Raw genomic sequence first — 12,366 nt, 5'->3', positions numbered from 1 at the left:
TGAAATGACACAAATGAAGTTTGTCAAATGACACAATGTCAGCCAGCATATGTACAATGCCTGTGTTCATATTCTCTTCATGCTGTTTTTTTTTTCTTCTTTACCATGTTGATATGGACTTTAAAGCTTCATTCTATATTATAAATATACTGCATATCACTGTTGCATGTCCAGCAACCTCAGTGAAAGATATTTATAAAAGGTTGTCGCTCAAATTCATGATGAATTCATGAAAATGTTTCGCTATAAGGCGTATTATATTATTATGCTACTAATGTTATCACTCAATCAAATCTTCACTCTGCCTTTTTATTTATTTATTTATTTATTTATTTATTTTGCAGCTGAACTGAGGTCCCAATTATGGCAGTCTGGCCAGTCAACAGGCACATGGTAAAGCAAGTAGTGAGTTCTCCTCTCATAAAGTTATGTTTTATTTTGTGGGTGTTGATATGTGGAAACAGCTCTGTCCTCAGGACCTCAAGTGACAAATCATTGTAAACAACATGTTATTTCTGTTGCAACATAGTTTCAAAGCAGCTTTACAGAACAAAAATTCTGTAATATCTGTAATGTCATAAATGTCTTTACCCTTACTGTAATATCTATGTCTGTAATGTCATAAAAGTCTTTTGCACCTTCATTAAAAATCGAAGTTTTTTTAAATCATGCCATAATTTCTGTCTTTAAGCAGCAAGTGAGCATACCAAAGGCGACTTTGGCATGGGGGGAAAAACTCCATCAGATGTTATTGGAGGGAGAAAAAACTTTGGGAGATACTAGACTCAGCTGGGGGAGCAATGCAGTACTCTGACTGACAAAAATATAGGACAATTACCAACCTCTTTGTTGATCAAGTTCAAAGTTTTCTGGTCAGTGTGTACTAATGCAACCTGTTAATTTATGCATGTCTAAATGCATAGTTCACCCAAAAAGAAATATTTTGACATTATAAACTCACCCTCTTGTTATTCCAAACCCATTTAACTTTCTTTCTTCTATGTAAAAAAGAAAAAAGAAAAAAAGGAGATATAAGGCAGAATGTTAGGGGCTGATAGCCACCATAGTGAGAGTCACCATGTATTAGGACTAATATTCTAAAATTTCCTTTCACTGAAGATAGAAAGTCATATGGTTTTGGAATAGCACAGAGGTGAGTAAATTTATCTTTTTACAATATTTTGTGTATTTTAACAGTTTAAATTGGTAAAGTCACAATACAAATTGTTGTTGTGCATTTGAATAAAAATAAAATGACATTATTTGGTTTGAGTTTGATTAAAGAATAGGACAAATTCTAGCCTATTCAAATAAATTAAAAAATATTAGCACCTCCCTTGAAGCAAGAAGAGTAGCAGAAATGCTGTGCTGTTTTGCTAATTATAATTATAATGTTTTATAACTGTTTTAATATGTCGCATGGGATATGATAATTGTTAATTGTTATAATTAAACAGCAGTGCAGACAGTAAATTAATTAATAATTGTTGCTTCATGTAGTAGATCTATCGCAATAGTTGTTGAGCATGCTCTCCACTAGATGGCAATAACGTACCAAATACTTACAAGCTCACATGTTTGTTTGCTACAGAATGTCTTGTACATTTACAGTTACTACAGCAGACACTATAGGGAGATCGGATCTAGTTGTCTTAAGGGGAAGGTGTCACAAGGGCTACATAGTAACTATAAGGATTTGAGCAGTATATACTCTATATATATATATATATATATATATATATATATATATATATATATATATATATATATATATATATTATTATTATTATTATTATTAATATGTTGGCTTGACAAAGTTTCGCGTGCAGACGACAAAGTTGTCAAAACGATCCCCGTTCACACGGATCCGCGAAAACGACTAAAAATGCTGTATTATGCATACCAGGCCAGTAGTTGGCGATGTCACGTTGTAAAGAAACACTACGCGCCTGCGCACATAAGCATTCTTCCACAGAGCGGTGAATACAAACAATGAAGATGGCGAAAGCATCGAGTAATTTTGTCTGGACGGACGATGAGGTTGCTTTATTACTACAATTACTTTGCTGGAGAAGCATCAATAAACTCAAAATCTTGAGCAGCACAAACACAGTCCTGTAGTCCGCCATTGTAGTTTTAAATGTCTCGCGTGCAGACTGAACTCTCAAGATTATTCTATAAACTCTGCTCATTTTTACCATAACTTCGTCTCCTGCCTTCTGTATTCCCCCTGCTGACTCTTGGGCTGGTAGGAGAGTGAGTTAACATAAGCTGTTGATGTTGACTGGTTTTGGATATCAGACAGAACTCTGATATATGGATATCTTCTGACAGAGAGAGAGGTCTTGTGTACACTGGATCTAACATTCATTTACATAAGCGGTGGGTGAATGAATCGCAGGGTAAAGGTACATCAAATAAAATTAAGTAAATAAATAAATAACATTTAAAATACATTTTTTCCCATCTGAATCCATACATTAATTTCAAGATTTTCAAATTGCAGGTTCTGCCTACTGTACAAGCTCACACTCCATACAAACACTCGAATGAATAAATTGTTGTTTATTGTTATTTGCACAGACACCAGTATTCATATTGATAATTATACATCTCAAATTGATGCCTATCAATCCATCATTCTATATATAACACATAATACGCGTGTGCATGATGTCATCGTTTTCACAAATTCATCAAAAACATCGTTTTTGTATGTTTACACGGAGACGATAACGGCATCGTTTTCAAAAACTTGCACTTTGAAACCCGTTTTCAAAAGTTTGCTTTTTCAGGCCCCAAAACGCCACTGTCGTGTAAACGAATAGCCAAAACGCATAAAAAGTTTTCCATTTTTAGTTGAAAACATTGTCGTGCAAACGGCGCCTCAGTCCAGCAAGCAGCCTTTTTAGGATCACCCTGACAACTTCCTAGCAACCAGATGGACTTACCAAGCAACCGTATAGCAAAACACATATCTCTGAACCACAACATCGTAGAGACTTCAACTTTGGCTTATTTGACTCAGACCAGCAAGGAGCCTTTAAATATCATGCTGGACAATACTTAGCCACACCCTAGCAACCATTTAGTGCACCCTAGCAACCAAAACACATTGACTTCCATTCAAATTAACTTAGATGGATATCTCCGAATCAGAATATCATAGAGACTTCATTGTTGGCTCGAATGACTCAGGCCAGCAAGCAGCCTTGTTAGTATCACCCTGGAAACTGCCTAGCAACCAAATGAGCTCACCCTAGCAACCAAGTAACAAAACATATATCTCTGCACCAGAACATTGTAGACACTTCTGGTTTTGTTCATTGGACTCAGGGTAGCAAAGAGCCTTTTGAGTATCACCTTGGTAACTACCTAGCAACCATATGGGGTTACCCTAGCAACCAAGTTACAAATCACATATCTCTGCAACGTGACATCATAGAGACTTCTGGTTTTATTCATTTGACTCAGGCTAGCAAGGAGCATTGTTAGTATCACCTTGGTAACTGCATAGCATCCAGATGGGGTTACCCTAACAACCAAGTAACAAATCACATATCTCTGAACCAGTACATCGTAGAGACTTTGGGTTTCTTTCATTTGACTCAGGGTAGCAAGGAGACTTTTGAGTATCACTTTGCTAACTGCCTAGCAACCAGATGGGGTTACCCTAGCAACCAAGTAACAAATCACATATCTCTGAATCAGTACATCGTAGAGACTTTGGGTTACTTTCATTTGACTTAGGCTAGCAAGGAGCCTTTTGAGTATCACCTTGGTAACTGCCTAGCAACCAAATAGGGTTACCCTAGCAACCAAGTAACAAATGACATACTGTATCTCTGAACCAGAACATCATAGAGACTTTGGGTTTCTTTCATTTGACTCAGGGTAGCAAGGAGCCTTTTGAGTATCACCTTGGTAACTGCCTAGCAACCAGATGAGGTTACCCTAGCAACCAAGTAACAAATCACATATCTCTGAACCAGTACATCGTAGAGATTTTGGGTTACTTTCATTTGACTTAGGCAAGCAAGGAGCCTTTTGAGTATCACCTTGGTAACTGCCTAGCAACCAAATAGGGTTACCCTAGCAACCAAGTAACAAATGACATACTGTATCTCTGATCCAGAACATCATAGAGACTTTGGGTTTCTTTCATTTGACTCAGGGTAGCAAGGAGCCTTTTGAGTATAACCTTGGTAACTGCCTAGCAACCAGATGAGGTTACCCTAGCAACCAAGTAACAAATCACATATCTCTGCAACTGGACATCGTAGAGACTTCTGGTTTTGTTCATTTGACTCAGGCTAGCAAGGAGCCTTTTGAGTATCACCTTGGTAACTGCCTAGCAACCAGATGGGGTTACCCTAGCAACCAAGTAACAAATCACATATCTCTGAACCAGAACATCATAGAGACTTTGGGTTTCTTTCATTTAACTCAGGGTGGCAAGGATCCTTTTCAGTGTCACCATGGTAACTGCCTTGCAAAAAATGGGGTTATCCTAGGAACCAATTTGCCATTCAGAAAAACAAGCAAGGGGTAGGGTTGCATAGGACTTCTTGCAGCTGGCTGTCTGACTGTAAGACCTTCAAATTTCCAACTCTTCCAATTATTTTAAACTTTCAGACAAGGCTTTGTCAAGCCAACATAAAGTTTGTCTTCAAACTTTACTATCTAGTTATTATAATTATTATTTCTATCCTCCAAAATTGTAATATCATCATATTATTTGTAATAGCAGTAATAGCATAAATGTACAATTTATGCTATTACATTGTATATTGTAAAATATACAATTTATGATCTACTACATTTGTAACCAAAACAATGGCTTGTTATTTTTGTACATTTTAACTTTTTACATGTTTGCTGTTCCATGAATATTTTTGTGTGTTTCATGAGTGTTTTACTGTTTTTCTGAAAAGCATATAGGCCTAATAGGGTGTTTGATAGAAGTTTCCATTGTGACCGCTTTTAGTATTGTGACATCATGCCCTGCTATTTGGGCAGTAACGGTGGAAATGTTCAATCATGGCTTTCTTGGAGCTATGACTTTACCATATGTGCCTAGACAGAAATGAACTTTCAATAATAAACCTATTAGTAAACCTGGAGTGTGTGACAACTAGCCCTGGTCTCCGCTTTATATGTTGGCCTACTCACCCATTCGTCGAAAGCCTTGTTTTCACCATTTAGCAAATAATATAAGTGTATATGAAATGCATGCTTTTGGTAATTTCTATAAATTTTTGCATATTAAATTATATTAAATACATGTACGTTTAGCTGAATCAAAATCTCTAAGCCATATGGTTTGCCAAAGACTGGTGTACCTTTCAAGATGGGTAAACAGGATAAAAAGGATAAGACTTTCATTATTTTTCTTTACTCTAATCCTGTTGATGTGTTGTTTGCTCAAGCACTCCCCAGTAGATCACACATGCCACTCACTGCCTCAGCCTGTCAAGATCTCAGATATGTTGCATTGTGACTGGATCACCATAATAGATATTTGCTGCAGATTACATTATGGGTTTAGGAAGTCCATGAGCTCTTATGAGGAAAGTAATAAAGGGGGAAAGGGAGAGGGGGATAGCACTGTGAAACATCAAATGGTTAACTTAATCTTTAATCTTGATTTTTCTGCACATGAAACATTCTTTGGCACTTACAAAATGGTACTTTGAAATCTTGCCCAAAAGATGGTAATAAATCATGTATACATCTTTCAACATCACTATCTATTTGTGCACCTCTTAGGCCATGTCATTTCCTCTCTCATGTGGATGCCCACATGAGGGCCTTTAAACATTTATCATTCCATGATGGTTACTCCTCCTTCCCAGGACAAAAGTCATGAGTGTTAACACAGTGCCACAGACAACCATCACTGAGATGTGGAACTTGTGGAGCTTGTGGCTGATGACATCTGTGAGCTTTTTTTTTTTCTTTTTTTTTGTAATGAAAAACATGTGTGCTTACTGGTGGCAAAGGAAATATGTGGTCCTGAGGAACATGTATCTTAATCTAACAGCCTTTGTTGTGGAACCTTGAATTTACATGACCAGCAGACCAATCAGTGTAAACGTGTTCAGAGCTTCCTTTAACTTGTAAATCATAAGGTGCCAACAAATTGTGCCAGGGTCCAGTGATTCACATTTACTTGTGCATACAGCACTTGTAATTTCAAGCGTAAAAGATGTTAAAGAAACGTTCCAGGTTCAATCCAAGTTAAGATCAACAGCATTTTTGGCATAATGTTGATTACCACAAAAAATAATTTAAACTCGTCCCTCCTTTTCTTTAAAAAGCAACATTCGAGGTTACAGTGAGGCACTTAAAATGGAAGTAAATGGAACTATTTTTTGGACGGTTTAAAGGCAGTAATGTGAAGTTTATAATTTTAATGATTGGCCCCATTCATTTCCATTGTAAGTGTTTCTGTAACCCAGATTTTTGCTCTCTTCAAAGAAAAGGAGGTAAAAGTCAAGATTAATTGTTGTGGTAATCAGCATTATGCCACAAATGCTTTTGATTGAACTTAACTTATATTGAACCCAGCATATTCATTTAATATTACAATCGTTTTTGTTACATTTGCACAGGCTAAGAAAAAAAAGAAAAAGAAAAACGGGATTCTATAACTGTGCTTTATGTGGTAACATCTAATTACAGTAACTGGATTTATTCAAGTTAAAATTGTATTTAACATCACTGAATCAACCTGAATAAATAAGGGTTAGGGCTAAATTTTCAAGGGTTACATCAGGTAGAAAAAGCTCCTTAACACAACAATTGCAGATTTCTGTTTTATTTATTTTTTTACAGTGTATTTAACCCATAGAATAATTCTTTCTAACTTTTCTATTGCTTTTATTCTCAATTTTTCCCATTATTATTACATAATTGAAATGTGTTTGTGATCAGACACAGAGTGCTGAGCACAGTACATATTCACCACATAACTGTGATAAAAATGTTTAGATCTCACCTATGTCTATTATAGCAATTGAGCTCAACTTGTTCCCAAAATCCCTAAAAGTGTGGTTCTCCACCTCTTCGGATCACTAAAGTTTGTACTAAAGTTTGTTTTTTGCATCTTCAAGAAATAACCTCATTTAAGTATCAACCCCAAAACACTGACTGTGGAGTTTCCTGTTCACTTGATCTTTGCATTTATAAAGTTCAATGAATGGCCATTTGTTTTTAGCCATGCATTGTAATTACGGCACACAAAAAGGAGGGGGCTTATGGATTTCCTGCACGTAGTGGAGAGTCAACATGGTAAGGCTGAAAGGAAAGAACTAAATAGTTCCTATACCAAATGAGAAAGTTGAATTAAAAAAACCTTTGCGGCACAAGTGGATTTTACAATCCTCCAATAAATCACTCGCTGTTGACAAGTTTGGAAAAGAGAGTGTCCTGACAAGCACTGAATTTAGGGGACAATGTCTTTACTATTGATGTAACTTCAACTCATACAATATTTATAATTGACCAAATTCCTTCATATTATTGAGCCTGATAAAGTATACAGTTTTTAGACAAACTGCTCTCACAGCACAATAGAGACATATGCAGTTTGATGAGTTGTCATATAAAGTATGATGTATCGGTTCAAGATTGCATGTTGCATATGCATGCACATGCTCTTATCCTAATTCTCCAGGCTGTCTAAAATGTTGATGGACGATCTCAGCAATAAATAATGTAATTCACCAGGGATGCGAAACGTCTCCCCTGAACAATATGTCAGTGTAAAGAGACAGGCAGTGGATTTACTGTCTGCACTGCTGTTTAGACAATAACATCGGCAGCAGCCCCCATCTCTCTCTACCCCAAGAAAACTGAAAAAGCTCTTGATTCTAGCTGCTCTTAGCTGTGAACATTCAGTGATTTATATCTGCTTTATAAGAGATCCCCCTACTTTTAATTTCAGTTGCAAATGAGTAACGGTATAATTGAGTGTCTCACATGGTACCAACAGAAAACAATTCACTGTTTCTTTTCCCATATGAAGCTGTAGGTATTTTATTGGAAACAAGCAGCACTCAATGCCAGGTTGTCAGAAGGAGCATGGACATGCCGTTAGGAGGATGACTACCATAAACCAGGACTCCCTTCTGGCCCCCATAAATTAAAAGGCCAGAGGGGAACACAAGAGCTGAAGCAAAACTTCCAGTCCCTTGGCTTTTAAAGAAGCTCCTCTGAAGAGATGCCAGCTGTGCTTCCTGCAATGGGCCTCTGCAGGGGAACACAAGACATTGAAGTGGTCACTTTGTGTAGGAGAGCAACAGGCAGTGGCTCGCTAACCTAAATTAGTGATCATTTTAGGTTAATAAAGACTATTTCTAACTGATCTATCCCTGGAAATATGTTTTGCTTGTGTAACCTTGTATGCATGTTGATGCAGTGATTCTAAATAATATCTTTGCATCTTGCATAAAACCAGTTTATTTAGATGTTACCACATGAAGCACATTTTTAGGTTAACAGCCCTCCACGCCCCCACCCCTAAAAGGAATAACATCTCAAATTTAAGAGAACAAATATTTTATTTCGGTTCGCTGTGTCTGCCAGGACATTTTAAACAAATTGTGACACAACCTATGTTTGCCATGTTGGTTAGCTCTTTGACCATTTTTTAAAGGAATAGTTCAAAAAGGAAAATTCTCTCATCATTTACTCACTCTCATGCCGTCCCAGGTGTGTATAACTTTCTTTCTTCAGCAGAACACATTTAAAGAAAAATGTAAACATATCTCAGCTCAGTAGGTCTTTAAAATGCAAGTGAATGGTGATCAGACTTTTGAAGCTCCAAAAATCACAGACAGTTAGCATAAACGTCATCCATACGACTCCAGCGGAGTCTTGGTTCGAAAAAGATCAATATTCCATTACATAATACACATTTAACATGTATTACAGAATTATTATTATTATTATTATTATTATTATTATTAATGGAAATTCTGTCATCATTCACCATCATGTTGTTCCAAACCCATATGACTTTCTTTCTTCCATGCAACACAATAAGGAGATATTAGACAGAATTTTAGCCTTGGTCATCATTTACTTTCAGTGAATGTGTTCCTTTTCTCTATATTTTGAAAGTGAATGGTGACCGAGACTGTTAGTCCCTAACATTCTGTCTAACATATTTTGTGTTCCACAGAATACAAAGGATCACATGGGTTTGGAACAACATGAGGGTAGGGAAATAATGATGGAATATAAAATTATGGCTGAGCTATTACTTTAAAAGGATAGTTCACCCAAAAATGAAAATTCTCTCATCATTTACTCACCCACATGCCATCCCAGATGTGTCTGACTTCCTTTTTTTCTGCAGAACACAAATTATGATTTTTAGAAGAATATTTCAGCTCTGTAGGTCAGTCCAAGGCACGTAAATGGGTGCCAAGTATGGACTTCAGTAGTTAAATCTATATCTTCAGAAGTGATATGATAGGTGTGGGTGAGAAACAGATCAATATTTAAGTTCTTCTCCCAGCCCAGCACCATCACCAAAAACACAATAAGATGAAAGCGATCTGTTTCACATCCACACCTATCACATTGCTTCTGAAGATATTGATTTAACCACTGGAGTCTTATGGATTACTTTTATGCTTATTATTTTTTTTTTTTTAGCTTTAAAATGTTGCCACCCATTCACTTGCATAGTATAGACCAAATGAGAAGAGAAATTCCTCTAAAAATCTTCATTTGAGTTCAGCAGATGAAAGAAAGTCATACACATGAGGGTGAGTAATTGATGAGAGAATTTCATTTTTGGATGAACTATCCCTTTAAGGGCTTTTGTCAGATCTGGATGAATCTATCAATAAGATGACAGGTTTTGAAACTTTCCTAGTAATTATTATGTTCCATAGGCATTGGTTAAATTGGGATTGCAGAGGAACCCTAAAATCAGGTGATTTTGCAGCCAGGATTTTACTCACAGGCCCATGCTATTATGATCGTTCAGATGAAGATGGAGCAAGACTATAATGCTGAAATAAACTCCCTGGCAGGTGCAAGCTTGGAATATCATAAACATCCTTTGTTTTTTGAATGTTCAAAAACAAAATCAAAACACCTTTTGTATGGCAAAAACATTTTATTCTGCTTCTTGCCTTGCCAATATTTCTAACAATGATTTACAGTTCATTGAAAAAAAAAAAAAAAACACTTCTTCAAAATCTTCCAGGTCAGCTTGTTTGCCTACTCTGTCTACTGCAATCTATTTTAACTAAACAAGACAACACTCACCATCCTCTTAAAATAAAATATGAAATAAAAAACAACAAACAAACACTAAACACACAAGTACATTTCCTGGGGCAGTGGCAGCAGCCATGAAGTGCAGCCAGCACCTCTTTAAATAAGCAGGACTCCAGGTGTAGCAGGTTAGAGTCTCCACCTACATCTGATTGGTAGCCTACGCAGGAAAAAACAGAAGCCAGAGAGCAGGGGCTCGTAACACCCCCACCCATAAAACATTGAAGAATACAAAATTATTTAATGAAGCACAGATAAATCTAACAATACCTGCCATATACCCACTGTCTGGAACAAAAGCAGAAGCACAATTCAGACAGGTCCAAAGGAATAAAAAGGCAGTACATTAACAGGACACAGAGGTGGTGTGGACAGAGGAAAAGAGTATCTGCTAAAACACATTTCAAGAGTTATTTCCAAACTGAAGAACTAGCAACATGCTTGAAGTGAGTGAAATAATTGTCATCCTTTTCCACAGAAGGACTGACCAAACAAATGTTTCTACTTTTATCAAATTCAGTAGTAACTGCAGCAATAGCAGTAGCAGGTCAGTTGAGCTAAAGGCCTACATTTCTAGCGCTTTCAAAAGGCAGGGTCTTTTCCTTTTCCAGATTTATTTATTTATTTATTTTATTTTATTTTTTGACACAAGAGAAGTACCCCATCAAAGCCTAGAATTGAGAAAAATACAATTAAGTAAAAACTAGACTCCACGCCATAAATGAGCCTAAACATATGGCCAAACAAAAGCGACTTCAAAACGACAGCAAAATAGTGGTCGCGAAGAGCCACCAATCAAAACTGCCACATGTCCAAAATCAAAATGCAGCAGAAACAAAGCATGCTACAGGAAGCAAAGTAGCAATGCATGCCAGCGGCAGAACCAAAGCATCCTATGAAACACAAAATAGCAATGCATGCCAAAGACAGAAACAAAAGCATGCTACAAACAACAAAAGTAGCAATGCTGGACAATGGCAGAAACAAAGCATGCTACAGAGAACAAGGTAGCACTGCAGGCCAAAACCACAAACAAAAGCATGCTACGAAAAAAACAAAACAAAAACAAAGTAGCAATGCAGTTCAATTTCCTAAATGACGCAAGCTACAAAACACATTTATAGCAATGCAAACAGGTGGTACATATCCCGGATAAGTCCCCAGTTTATGTTACGACCCAAGTTTGGGACCAACATAAGAAGCCGTCAAAACCAATAGGAAATAAAAACATGCTAAACAAAACAAGGACAGGTGAGCTGACTAAATTAAACTTTAACTAAGAGTTAAGAAATCTTTCTAACTCCCTTTGGAAAAGAAAGAAACACAGAAAATAAATCTTCCGGGTCAGCTTTTTTGCCTACTTTGTCTACTGTAATCTATTTTAACTAAACAAGACAACACTCACCATCCTCACCATTTAGAGTCTCCATCTAAATCTGATTGGTGGCCTACACAGGAAAAAACAGAAGCCAAAGAGCAGGGGCTCGTACCACAGATTATGTCATTATTAACAATATTTTGATGAGTGATTTCTAAAATCTCATGTATGTAAACAACAGAAAATAAAGAAATTTGAGATCCAGACAATTGCCAATTTGACAAAATCCCTGATCTGTACCATTATGATGGTTTATGTATTTCATCCATCACTATTATACTGGAAAAAAGTTTAAAATCACTGTCTTTGCCAAAGACTAATATTTTGATTGTAAATATACAGTAAGGGCCATATGACCTAACATACCTCATACTTCCATCAATTACTTAGCAAAGAGGGAAGGAGTTGAACTAGTAGGGCCATGGGTCACAAGGGACAATGCCAGGGTAGTGGTGGCTCAGCAGTTAAGGCTCTGGGTTACTGATCAGAAGGTTGGGGGTTCAAGCCCCTGCACTCTGACCCCAGCTTGGCTGGGATATGTGAAAAAAGAACTTCACTGTATATGTGCAAATGTATAATGTGTGATAAATAAATATAATAATAATAATTATTATTATATAACATTTGCTTCAAAGTTCCAGTCATGTCTTTATGTACATTTAGAAAAGTAGCTGTATGTGGTGAATCAATGC

Source organism: Myxocyprinus asiaticus, chromosome 36, assembly GCF_019703515.2.
Source record: "Myxocyprinus asiaticus isolate MX2 ecotype Aquarium Trade chromosome 36, UBuf_Myxa_2, whole genome shotgun sequence".
Lineage (NCBI taxonomy): Eukaryota > Metazoa > Chordata > Actinopteri > Cypriniformes > Catostomidae > Myxocyprinus > Myxocyprinus asiaticus.
This window is presented reverse-complemented; position numbering follows the sequence as displayed.